Source organism: Sarcophilus harrisii, chromosome 5 (assembly GCF_902635505.1).
Source record: "Sarcophilus harrisii chromosome 5, mSarHar1.11, whole genome shotgun sequence".
In the NCBI taxonomy this organism is placed as follows: Eukaryota; Metazoa; Chordata; class Mammalia; order Dasyuromorphia; family Dasyuridae; genus Sarcophilus; species Sarcophilus harrisii.
In genome coordinates, this window is record NC_045430.1 from 89890467 (window position 1) to 89902738 (window position 12272).

Genomic DNA, 12272 nt, shown 5'->3' on the forward strand with positions numbered 1-12272 from the left:
ATCCCTGGGCCACTCTGGACCCTGTTTTGATCATCCATTACCTGTTTTTATCCTTTAGGGTTCTAAATCCCACTTGGCTGCTCTTCTTGTCTCTGACCTTCTAAGACCAGAGACTTCTCACACATAGGCTTAGAGATCATTTAATCTCACCTCTTCACTTTTAAAATGACGACTCTGAGATTCAGAGAGGAAATTTGTTTTGTGTAAAATACAGGAAGTAGCAAGGATCAGAATTGAACCCATGCTGTTTGACCAGATTCAGTGATTTTTCCACTATGCCATGGGGACCTTACAGGTCAGGAATGGTTGTAGAGGAGAAGTAAAACTATAGCCACTCTTTTCTAGTTCCCTTTTCATTACTAAGAAAAGAATCCCTGGTTTAGGGGAAGGAATTATAATGGAAAACTGAGAATTTTGAGGCAATTAAGGCTCTTCTGAGAGAAGAACTGAATCAGGAACATTCATTGAACACTTGCTTTGTGCAAAAATTATCCTGGACCTTCTGGGGGATAGAATGAGGGATTCTAAGGGAAAACTCTCATTTCCTGCCCTGCCCTGTCAACTCCCACGCTGGTAGGAAAGACAAAGCTCACAGGACCCAGACCCAGAATCCCTCATCAAAATTAATAAGTATTGAGATTGTATACAACACTGATGTCAAACTGATAGAAATGATCCCTGCAGGCTTCAGAGTAAGTTAAACAACCACAAATTAACATTTGTTGTATTGTAATGTTTCGTTAAACATTTCCCAGTTATGGTTCGCACCACAGTTTTACAGGTGCTGTTTGTAAGAGTTTAATGCCTTTGGTGCAGAGAAAGGAGAGATCAGAGACAGACAGATAGACACACACACAGTCAGAGAGACAGAGACAGGGACAAAGAGGGATAGAAAGAGAGAGAGAGAGGAATGGAGGGATAGAGAGAAAGTGTGTGCAGCATTTGCAGGGAGGTATTGCTAGGGTGTCTAGATATTCCAATAGATAGAGTCCTGGGCTTCCTTAGCTCAAATCCAGGCCTCAGATGCTTACTAGCTCTGTGACCCTGGACACGTCACTTAATATTGCCCCAATTTCCCCATCTGTGAAGTGAAATGGAGGAGGAAGTGGTAAGCCATTCTATCATCCTTGCCAAGAAAAGGCCAAATGGGATCACAAAGTTATATATGACTGAAAACATGTGTGTGTGTGTGTGTGTGTGTGTGTGTGATTGGAAGGATTGGGACATCTGGGATGCTTTCCTAGAGGAAAAGAACTTGAAGTTAGACAAAAGAATTGATCTTTAGTCTTCATTTAACATGGGAGTGTACTAAGGCCCAGAGAGGTTGTGGTTTGTCCAATATCACACAGTCAGTTGAGGAGCTATGATGGGGATGCAGGTTTTCTGACTCTGAGAAAAAGAAAGACAGGAGATTTGGTCTGAAAGTTTTAAAGAAATTTTATCGGGTAGAACCCCAGTTTTTTTTTTTTGGCCGGTTGCTCCCCACCATCGCACATCCAGTCAGGTTGCACCTCCCCATGCCTTCAGCGGTGGCAAATGATGGGGTGAGACAATAAACACTCTCCAATGGGAATCAGCTCATCTCTGCCTCTGGCCAACCTTACTGCCACCACCCAAGGAATGGGAGTCTGTCTTTAGACCAGAACAGCCTGAACCCAATGGAGAAACTTTCCTGTAGCTCCCCTCCACGGTGAGTCATCAGTGAGTCACTGTGATCTCAGACGGCCATTTAGAGAAAAAGGGCTACTTTACTACAGTGTCAAGCTTAGGAATTTGCAAGAGTATAAACTACACACCAATGGGTAAATTACAGGACTCGGCTGAGTCACAGATTCTGCGTGGCAGAGCTTAACACTTAAGCCTGGCTTTTTCTGTTACAAAACATGTCCCTAGCCCAGTCAGCTAAATGACCGCCTCTGCAGCCAAATCCTTGGCAATTTCAGCTAGTTTGACACCCAGTTCCATATTGAAATTCCACACATTGCAGACCTTTGAACTTAGATAATTGTTCTGCCTTTTTTCCTTTTTTTTTTTTTTTTAATTTTTAAGGCTTTTTATTTTCAATACATATGCATGGATAATTTGACAACACTGACTCTTGCATAGCCTTGTGTTTCAGATTTTCTCCTCCTTCCCCCCTCTTCTTCCCCTAAATTCTGCCTTTTTTTCCTTTCTTTTTCTTTTTCTTTTTTTGCCTTTTTTTTTTGAATTCCAGCCTAGGAATCCTTCCATTAAGCCCCTCCATTCTACTTGTCCTATTCAACCTTTCTTAGGCCCTCTTGCTCTCAATGTCTAGTCTTAATTTATTTAATCTCACTTTAATTTACCTAATCTCATGGATCAATGAAACTTCTGCTCTTGTATTATATTATCATAAAAGCACAAAATTTGGGCACTGATAGAAACTTCAGCAGGGCAGCTAGATAGCTCTACTGGTTAGAGTGCTGGACCAAGAGTCAGGAGGATCTGAATTCACATTTAATTTCAGACACTTAATAGTTATATGATATTGAAGAAGGAAATAGAAAACTACTTCAATACCTTTGCCAAAAAAACCCTCATTGAATGCTTTGCATGATTGCACTTGTATAACCTATATTAAAATGCTTATCATCTCAGGCAGGGAGGGAGGAGAGAGGGCTGGAGGGAAAGAATCTGGAATTCAAAAAATTAAAAAAATATTAAAATTGTTTTTACATGTATTGAGGAAAAATAAAACCTTGTTTAAAAAAAGGAAAAAAAAATAATCCATGGATGATATTGGTGTGCAACAGTCATGAAGCTTCAGCAGACCTCCTAGTCTGATCTTGAATTAATTCCCATTTTAATATATCTCAGTTCTCTAACTAACATTGTTTCCTCATTTCCAGTCTTAGCCTTAATTCTTTCTGAGCAGTTTCTCTGGGGTCAATCAGCTTTGTCCCAGTATTTTTCTGACACTGACTATAATAACTCCCAGGCTGATCAGCGTGGTGGCTGATAAGAATGATAGACTTGGGACCTGGATTTCATTTACTGGAGGCATGACCATTAATCCTAATCTTTCTGAGTTTCAGTTTTTTCTCACTTGTAAAATGGGATAATAATGCATATGTAATCTTCGTTATGGGGCTTTGGAGAGGAAAGTCCATATCTATGTCAATCCTGGTCTGTCCCATTTGGTGAGGATTATGTTCAATTCTGGGATATTGATAAACTGAAGGACATCCAGAGGAGTTATAAGCAAGACAGGGAGAGCAGTGGAGATCATGTGCTATGGGAATCCCTTGAAAAATTGAGGATGTTTAGGACATTTAGGAAGGGGGGAAATGAAGGGCTGGTAGGCACAAATTTTCTGTTTTCAAGAATTTGAAGTTCATAGACCAGCTTCACTTTTCCTGACCACACACACTTCCTGAGTACTTTCTTTTCTACTTCCTATTTCTCTTCTGAAAAATCCCATGTTTCCTTAGCCTCTGTTCCCTTTCCCTTCCTAACTCTTTTGCATTTTTGTTGCCTTGGTCCTTGTTCCTTTCTATTTCTGGTTCCCATCGGGGTTCAAATAGAGGGAAAATAGTAGGCTCTCCCACTCCCACACCTGAGTTATGGGCCACCCCAGGCTAGTCTCATCACCCTTACTACCCCTTAGGGCAAGGGAATTGAGGAGGGGATATTTTCCTTCCTGTTTGGACAGTGACACATACTCCCCCATGGAAGACAGCATATCATTAATGTGATGACAACTGCCATAATAATAACCTAGAAAGAAGCTCAACTTGTTTGTTCTGGAGATTGGAAGAGGAAGTGAGAGATCAGCAAACCAAGCATCAAACCCTACAACCCCTGATCACCTGTGTCTTCATTGTCCTCATCCCTGGTCCAAAAAGAACCATTAGAGAAGGGGAGCTATGACCAATGAGTTCACAAAATCTTCCTGAGTGACAAGAGGAATTTGTGGGAGATTGTCTATAAATGTGGCTTCTTCAGTGGGAATACTGGACAGAGAATTATAAGGGATCTTATTGTTGTTCAGTCATTTTAATTGTGTCTGACTCTTTGTGACCCCATTTGGAGTTTTCTTGGGAGAGATCCATGAAGGGTTTGCCATTTTCTTCTCCAGTTCATTTTACAGATGAAGAAACTGAGGCACGCAAAGTTAAGTGATTTGTACCAGATCACACAGCTAGTAAGAGTCTAAGGCTGATTCAAATTCAGAAGATGAGTCTTCTTGATTCTCAGTCCAAACCTTTATCCATTGCCCTTAGAGGTCTGCTAGTCTAAACCATTCTTTTATTAAGGAGGAAGCCACTGGGGCCCAGACAGGGAAACTATTTGTCAAAGTCCCACAGGTAGCAAGTGAAGAAAAAAATTGGGATTTGTTCCCAAAGTCCCTGACTTCTCATTTGGTTCTCTGGCCACTGCATCATGCTGAGGACCTTCTGTCCTAATGAAGAAGATGGTGACTGTCTTTAACAGAAACTCACCTGAGCAGAAAAAATCTTTTGCAAAGGGAGGGAGGGGTGCTCTGGAATAGAGCTAAAGGATGGATGCCTCTGGGAGATAGATGGAATTGTAAAAAGCTAAGGGAATATTGAACAAAAAACTAAAGTTATCTGAAAAAAATGTTCTAAACCACCCTTGAGAAGAGAAGAGCATTGAAATAATTCTTGCTGACTAACATTAGAAAAGGAAAAGACAAGTGCTGGAGGTGATATGGGAAAATTGGGATATTAATGCACTATGGGTGAAATTGTTTACTGGTACAACTATTCTGGAGAACATTTGGAACTATGCCCAAAGGGCTACAAAACTGTCTACCCTTTGACCCAGCAACACTACTACTAGGTCTGTGTCACAAATAAAGTCAAAGGAAAAGAATTTACATGTATAGAAATATTTATAGCAGCTCTTTTTGTGGTGGCAAAGGGTTGGAAATTGAGGGGATGATCATCGTTGAGGAATGGCTGAAAAGTGCCATATGATTGTGATTTTATTGTGCTATAAGACATGATGAGCCAGACAATTTCAGATTGTCTGGGAATATGGGAAGGCATATATGAATTGATGCAAAGTGAAGTGAACAGAACCAGGAGAGCATTGTATATAACAATAGCAATATCATATGGTGATAAACTGTGAATGACCAAATCTAACCAATACAGTGCTCCAAGACAATTCTGAAGGGCTTATGATAGTACTTTTTCATCTTTCTGTCAAAAAAAGAACTTCATTTTCTTGGGGTTTTTTGGTCTGTAATTTCTTTCATAATATGACTAATACAGAAATAAGTTTTGCATGACTTCATATTCACATCAAATTGTTTGTCTTCTCAAGAGGGATTGAAGGAAGGAGAAAATTTGAAACTTACAATTTTAAAAAATGAATGCTAAAAATATTTTTATTTTTAGTGTTTTAAAAGATTTTATTTTTTTCCAATTGCACATAAAATAATTTTTAATATTTGTTTAAATTTTTTTTAGTTCCAAATTTTTTCTCTCTCTCTTCTCCTCTCTCAATGAGAAGAATTATTTGATATAGGTTATATATGTGGTCATGTAAAGCATATTTCCCATATTAGTCATGTTGTGAAAGAAAACATAGACCCAACCCCCCCAAGAAAAAAAAAAGATATGTTTCAATCTGCATTCAGACTGCATCAATCTTTTCTATGATGTGGATAGCTTTTTGCATATAATTGAGAAAAAATAAATTAAATTAAGAGAACAAAGCAAAGTTATAAAACTATGGGGGCAGATAGATAAAAGTAAATAAATCCCAAGTAGAAGAGCTGGAGAAAGAGCCAACCAGAAAAAAAACAACTTTGGATAGAAGAAGGAGGAGTGACAGAGAAATTGGGAAGAACAGAACTGGATAGCCTAACTTGGAGGAAGGCAAGTCCATGTCAGGACCTCCCTCATCTCTGGTTTTGGGGCAGGATTCCTTTAGCTGTCTGGTAAAACTTTCAGATTGTTTCTCAGAATAATAATTTTTAAATACACAAAATAATGCATTTTAAATATGCAAACTAAAATATTTAATAAGCTCACAAAGGAAATTAATTACATAAAATATGTTTTTAGAAACAAGTCCATAGACTTCAAGTTAATAATCCCTGGAGAGGCCTACCCCACTTTAGCTAGTGGGGTCACTTTGAAAGTGTCTTCACCAAGTTTCCCATTTCTCCTATCAAGGAGGGGAAGCGCTGATCTCCCTTGTGTTGAGGACAGAGATTGATCTTCAAAGGGACACAGCACTGGGGAGGGAAGGGTATGAGAAGCAACAGAGAGAAATTATTATTTAAATTGGCATTGGAAAGTCATTCAATGTGTGATGATCAACTATGAAAAACTTGGTTCTTTTTAGTGGCTTGGTGATCCAAAGCAATCCCAATAGACTTTGGACAAAAAATATCATCTGCACCCAGAAAAAGAACTATGGAGATTGATTGTAAATTAACACATGCTATGTTCATTTCTTTTTTCTGTTTTTTTCTCTCTCTCATGTGGTTTTTCTCTTTTGCTCTGATTTTTCTCTCCTAACATGATTCATAAAGCAATGTGTATTAAAATAAATAATTTTAAAAAAGAAAATCATTCAAAACATCTCACTCATTTTTCACTCCTGTAGACAGGCAGCAGAAGTCAGTTTGCCTGGGGAAATTCGTTCTTGAAGGAAATGTGAAAAGCTTGAAGATTTTATGACTCATGCATTCATTTATCAAATATTTGGTCATCACTGTGGCCAAAGAACTAAATTATGCAATTTAGGCAAGATACAGATGGTCCTTACTCTCAAGGAATTTATAATCTAGTAAGGAAACTAAAAACTGAAGCTAATAACTCTAACTCACATTACTCTTTGATAAATTTATTCATACAGTATGTACATACATACAATTCCCTCAACAGAGGGAAAACAGAGTGTTCTGAGAGGTCTGTGGAGAAAGTCATGTTGACCAAAGGAAGCTTTCATGGAAGAGAAGGTAGGCCTTCTGGGATGAGTAGGGAGTTCTAGACACTACTCATTTATCCACATATTCATATTTATCCACAACTAATCCTTAACTGAAAATCCCTTTCTCTTTTTCCTCATGATGTTCTAATGTCTACTTATTGTATCACCTGCTACATCTTGGGAAATGAGGACTCCTATCTATTAGTCTGAGTACAATTACAAAAGGTAGTTCTCATTTCCATGGTCCTTTAAAAAAGTTTATAAAGGGCTTCTCTTACAATAGTCCTATAAAATTATCATTCCATGGATTTTATCTCTGAATCCCCCAGGTCTGGCTCAGTGTCTTTTCTATAGTAGGCATTTTCCCCCTTCTCATAAGGAATAAGCAGTTTTTAATCCCATTCAAGAATGGAAAACTAAACTACAAAGAATCATAGGATAATTACACTCAGTTGGAAAAGTCTAGAATACAAACCTTACAGGATTATTTTCTTTCTTTTTTTTTAATTATAGCTTTTTATTTACAAGTTATATGTATGAGTAATTTTTCAGCATTGACAATTGCAAAACCTTTTGTTCCAACTTTTCCCCTCCTTCCTCTTCCCACCTCCCCTAGAGAAGTAAACTGCTTTTTGTATTTGAACAAGAGGCACAGACTCTATTTAGTATCTGTGACTGTGAACAATATATTTGACTACTTGGAATTTTAATTTCCTAATCTATAAACAAACATAATCTATCATATATATATACATATGTGTGTGTGTGTGTGTGTGTGTGTGTGTATATGCAATTATAAATTGCAGAGAAGGCCCCAACCCACATCTGAAAATTTCTTACAGGCTCAGTCACCAATCTCTAGTTTATAAGTTTAATGAAAAAACAAAATACTGTTTAAACTATAAAATCTTATTAAACTTCTTTTTATTCTATTATTACTACTATAATTACTACTACCATTTCTTCTTTCTTCTTCTTCCTCCTCCTCCTCCTTCTGTTGGCATTCAAAATCCTTCATAATCTGGACCTGCTAATAGAGTTTGTCTCTCTTTTTCTCTGTCTCTGTTTTTCTGTTTCTGTCTCTTTGTTTCTGTCTCTCTCAGTCATCTATCTAGATCTCACCCATTATTCAAAGTCCAGACTTATTTCCATCTCCTCCATGAAGCCTTTCCCAGCAACTCATGTTCACACTAATCTTTTTCTTTGAATGCCTGTAACATTAGTGTCTATACCACACATTTTAGTGGTTAGTCATCTCCTAACGTATTATTACCAAGCCATGTGTATATTGCCTCCTCAGCTAGATTATAAACTTTTGGAGGCAAATGGCCTATGTCTTATATTCCTTTTGCATACTTTTCTCCCCCTTCCCCAGCATGAGCTGTGCAGGTAGCAGATAGAATACTTTATTGAATGTGTGTTTCTGTGTGAAAGAATGAATGAATGCTTCTAGTTCTTGAAAGCCTTAAGTATCCCTCTCAGAAACCATGACTGTGCTATGCAATGGCTAATTAGATGATGGCCAAGCACTTTACAGAACAGAGGTGTCAGAGATATTATCATTTAGGACAAGAACAATTTCAATGCAATTAAATTCCCTGGGATCCAATTAGGTGGGGCCATTAATCAGAGTGAGGTGAGGCTCCCATCATTGTTTTTAAGAACATTTTTTTCTTCCTCCTTCTTCATCGGTATCAGAGGACTTCTGTAGAGAATGACTACCTTCCTTGTAACCTCATCATTCCTACTTTACTCAGCATTTCTTTAGCATTGAATGTGTTCAGTTCATGCTGAACTTGTTTTCTGAATCCTTCTTTAACACTAAGAGCTCTCCTAGGAAGGGACCGTGTCTCTTTCCTCTTCCCTCTGAATCTCTCCTTGAAGGTCTAAAGTAGGACTCTACTGAGGAAAGGAAGGAAAGGAGAGAACATGGAGCCATATAGATTGGAATGTAGGATCTAAAAGATTAAAATAGGAGAGGAGATAAGACAGAAGGATATCAGTCCAACATGAGTCATCAGAATGAATAGGTCTTCCCCAAGCCCTAATGAGATTAGTTTACATTAGCAGAAAGATTGGGTTCAAAACATTGTACATAGAGCATGGGCTCTCTGGGAAGGGTCAATGGCAATGGATCTGTTATTTCCTACCCCCACCCTAAATACACACACACACACACACACACACACACACACACACACACCTGGCTCTTACTCTGCATATCTATGGTCAAGAATGAGGGACAGCATTATTCCACTGGGCTCAGTTTTAATCATACCATATCTGTATGTCATTTGTGTTTTGGGCACTAAATTTTGGGAAAGACATTAAAAATCTGGAATACATGCAAAGGAAAATGATAAGAATGAGAAGTTTCAATACCATTCCACATAAGCATCTGTGAAAAAATTGGCAATATCTAACCTAGAGAAGAGAAGATTGGGGGTAGGCAACATGACTGGAGGAGTAGACTTTGAGTATCTGAAGGGTGTCAAGTGGAAGAAGAATTAATCTAGTTCTGCCTAGTCCCAGAGGCAGATCAAGAACACTGAGAGAATGAATCTGAAGATAGCATTTAAAATCAATATAAGGAAAAACTTCCTCTTAACTAGAGCTGTCAAAAAGTTTCTTAAGCCTTATAATCTAGGTAATGGTGAATTCCCCACCAGGGCTTGGAATATTACTCACTGGAAATTTTGCTCAGGGGATTCTTATTCAGATGCAGATTGGATTAAATAATTTCTAAGGTTCTTTCCAACTGAGATTTTGTAATTTTATAATAGTCACCTAACTAGTTAGATTTAGAATTAGTACTCAAATCCATGGTTCTAGCTTTAATTCCATTTTTTTTTACAAAAGTCTTTTTTTAATTATAGCTTTTCATTTACAAGATATATAGATGGGTGATTTTTCAGCATTGACAATTGCTTTTGTTCCAACTTTCCCCCTCCTTTCCCCCACCCCTTTCCCCCAGATGGCAGGTTGACCAATACATGTTAAAGATGTTAAAGTATAAGTTAAATACAAATATGCATACATGTCTATACAGTTATTTAGCTGTACAAAAAAATATCAGACTTTGAAATAGTGTACAATTAGCCTGTGGAGGAAATCAAAAATGCAGGCGGGCAAAAATATAGGGATTGGGAATTCTATGTAATGGTTCATAGTCCTCTCCCAAAGTTCTTTCACTGGGTGTAGCTAGTTCAGTTCATTACTGCTCCATTGGAACTGATTTATTCGTCTCATTGTTGAAGAGGGCCACGTCCATCAGATTTGATCATCATATAGTATTGTTGTTGAAGTATATAATGATCTCCTAGTCCTGCTCATTTCACTCAGCATCAGTTCATGTAAGTCTCTCCAGGCCTTTCTGAAATCATCCTGCTGGTCATTTCTTACAGAACAATAATATTCCATAATATTCATATACCACAATTCATTTAGCCATTCTCCAACTGATGGGCAACCACTCAGTTTCCAGTTTCTGGCCACTACAAAGAGGGCTGCAATGAACATTCTTACACATACAGATCCTTTTCCCTTCTTTAAAATCTCTTTGGGATCAAAGGGTATGCATAGTTTGATAACTTTTTGAGCATAGTTCCAAATCACTCTCCAGAATGGTTGGATTCGTTCACAATTCCACCAACAATGTATCAGTGTCCCAGTTTTCCCATATCCCCTCTAACATTCCGCATTATCTTACCCTATCATTCTAGCCAATCTGACAGGTGTATTGTGGTATCTCAGAGTTGTCTTAATTTGTATTTCTCTGATTAATAATGAAAGTCTTTATTTTTTACTTCCAATGAATTTATACCCCTCATTTATAATGAATTTACTTTCATCCCTACTTTACCTACTAAAAAGTGCAATCACTTGTAGGATCATAGAGTTGCAAAAGACTTCAGGGGCTATCTAGTCCAACTTTTAGATTTTACAGCTGGAGAAACTGAAGACGAGATTATGTGAACCTTATTACTTAGTAGGCATCAGAGTCAAGTTTTGAACTCATGTCTGCTGCTCCAGACAAGTAGAAGTTCTTGGTCAGGAACTCATCTTCCCAAGTTCAAATTTGGCCTTAGATACTTACTAGATGTGAGATCCTGTATGAGTCACTTTATTCTATTTGCCTCAGTTTTCTCATTTGTAAAATGAGCTGGAGAAGGAAATGGTAAACCACTCTTTGTGGTCTTTGTCATTTCTTTGTCAAGAAAACCCCAAATGATGTCACGAAGAGTCTGAAATGATTGAGCAACCACAACAATAGCTGCCACTTTTCCAGAGCCCTTAGTTACTTTTTTAAAAAAAATTAGCTTTTTATTGACAAAATATATGCATAGGTAATTTCAACATTGACCCTTGCAAAAACTTCTGTTCCAACTTTCCCCCTCTTCCTCTCCACCTCCTCTCCGAGATGGCAGGTAGTCCCATACATGTTAAATATGTTAAAGTATATGTTAAATACAATATATGTGTACTTATTTATACAGCTGTCTTGCTACACAAGAAAAATTGGATTTAGAAAGAAGGTAAAAATAACCTGGGAAGAAAAACAAAAATGTGAGCAAACAATAACAGAAAGAGTGTAAATGCTGTGTTGTGGTCTACACTCATTTCCCAGTGTTCTTTCCCTGGGTGTAGCTGGTTCATTACTGATCAATTGGAACTGATTTGGATCCTCCTATTGTTGAAGAGGGCCACTTCCATCAGAATTGATCCTCATAGAGTATTGTTGTTGAAGTGTATAATGATCTCCTGGTTTTGCTCATTTCACTTAGCATCAGTTCATGTAAGTCAGAGCCCTTACTTTCAATATACCACACTGGCTCCTTCCCATCCTATCATTTTTTAATCTTGTATTTTCTTTCCCCCATTGATTTTTGCCACAGAACCCATCTTTTCATCCTGTCCTACCGTAACTGGTTCTAAATAAGGTAATTTGATTCACTAACTTTCTGGGAGAAACCCAGATTGGACAACACAGACTAAAAAACAGAAGGAATCTTAGAAAGGCATCATCAGGTAGTTACCCTCTCTGCATATTCATTCATTCAGAAAATCTGTTTTGAAGATTCCTCAGTCCAGAATGTTGCTGGACATTGTGAATTATATAAAACAAATATGATATAATGCAAAGAGCACTGGAAAGTAGCATTAAAGAATGAGGTTAAAATCCTAACTTTGCTACTGGGTCATCTGTAAAAGGGAATGTTGTAAAGAAATCTTATCTTTGTAATCATAAAGGGGGCAAAAAGACCCACATGTGCAAAAATGTTTGTGGTAGCCCTTTTTTTATAATGGTAAGAAACTGGAAACTGAGTAGATGCCCATCA